Below are 1,861 nucleotides of genomic sequence, written 5' to 3' on the forward strand. Positions count from 1 at the left end.
AAAAAATTACTCATTTAATAGTATATGGTGGCAGATGAAAAACAATTGTCAGTTCTACTGAAAAGACCAAGATTAAAAAAGGGTGATATACTAGGCCTCAAAACAATGGTTGAGGTAAGAAATTAAACAGGTATTAAAAAATGCAGAAAAACAATTTGCAGCAATTTCCACATTCAAGTGTGGCACCCACAAATTCTTTTGAAACGAGTACTAGACAGCTGCTTGAAAAAGAGTAATTTGAAAAGGTGTGCTTGCAAGTAAATGGGATTGACTAGGTAACTCTTGTGCGGGAGCTACAGATCCTAAAATTTACTGTCCTAAAGGTTTTTTTGTTTGAAAACGAAAACACCTACATTACCCGTTATTAAACATTGTGACCCAAAAAAATCCAGCTCAATTATTCACTGTTACCATTTGTGTAGTGATAGTTTTGAGAGTTCTTTTTTATTAATGAACATGCAAGAAACTAAGATGAAATTCAGTTTCAAAATACCACAAAAATTGAGACACAACCCAAGAGACGCAGTAATAGAGCATGCATGAATCTGCCAATTTCACCAAACCTTTGGGTTTCTCCAAAGTCTGGAACAGATAATCCACTAGAAATCTGTGTAATGCCTGCTCTGGCAATTTTAAAAACAATATCCCTATATAGGTTCAAAGTGTTCAGGAAACTTAATTTGCAATTGGTACCATAAATACAAAATGTTTGAGGATTCCCCAAACATGATTGAAAATGCTCCTCTGCTGCACTCAGCTGGAGGTGCTGTTATACTGCAGTTTGGTCCAGGGTCTGTTAACCCAAGAGGAACCTGTATAAAATTCCAAATTCACTTGACATTAGTCCTTTGATTTTTTATTTGAAAAAAAAGGAAATCACTAGCTTTTGGCATAATATTAAAAAGTGCAAACTAAGTTAGCAGCAGCTGTAAATTATTAGCCCTGAGTTTTTATAGTTATCTATATCTCCCACTGGAGATGTGCCTTGAACATGGACCCCTGGGCCAGGGGTAGAGATACTTCCACACCACAAGGGCATTCCAGAGTGAGTGGCCTTGGAGTGGAATAGGGCTACATGTAGCACAGCAAGCAGTTACGTACACAGAATTAGAAGTGCTAATAGGTCAGACAATAATGCAGCCAGTCAGGTTGCACAGTAAGTATTTAGCACAGGGGTCCTATGAAAGGTGCAGAGTGGCAATGAGGACACCTTACATTTTCTCTCAACTGAAAATGCTGCACAGCAATCAAAATGATACAACTTCAACTCTAGACCAGCGTAATCAAGTACGTATCTGGCATAGTACAAGGAGTCAAAAAACAACCTATTCTCAAGGGATTATTATGTAATCTGGTTTAATAAATTAGACACGAGGTCATTCCAGTGAATTCACACTACCCCTTCTGAAGTGCAATCACTCTTGCAATGTCAAAAATGCAGCAGCCAGTCTTTACATAGCTAAATCCCACAAATAGCAGTGCTTTAATCATTAAGTTCCAGGATAAACATGTTGCCCAGGGAGTGGTGATCGAGGATTGAAATAACTTTCCTGCTCTCATTTGCAATACCATCATGGGGCATCACATCTTAAAGATCATGCCTGAAGGTGCAACAATACTGCCACCACCTCAACCTCTCTCAGAAACCTGAGTCAAAGCAATCATGACAATACACATCACCCCTCACTCCCATATCCTCGATTTATTTCCACTGCTATCAAGTCATCAGGCAATCACAAGAAAACCCTTCTACCAAGAGATAGTAGGAACTGCAGATGCTGGAGAATCCGAGACAACAAGGTGCAGGGCTGGATGAACACAGCAGGCCAAGCAGCATCATAGGAGCTTGGCCTGCTGTGTT

This window comes from Rhincodon typus, chromosome 5 (assembly GCF_021869965.1).
Source record: "Rhincodon typus isolate 14 chromosome 5, sRhiTyp1.1, whole genome shotgun sequence".
In the NCBI taxonomy this organism is placed as follows: Eukaryota; Metazoa; Chordata; class Chondrichthyes; order Orectolobiformes; family Rhincodontidae; genus Rhincodon; species Rhincodon typus.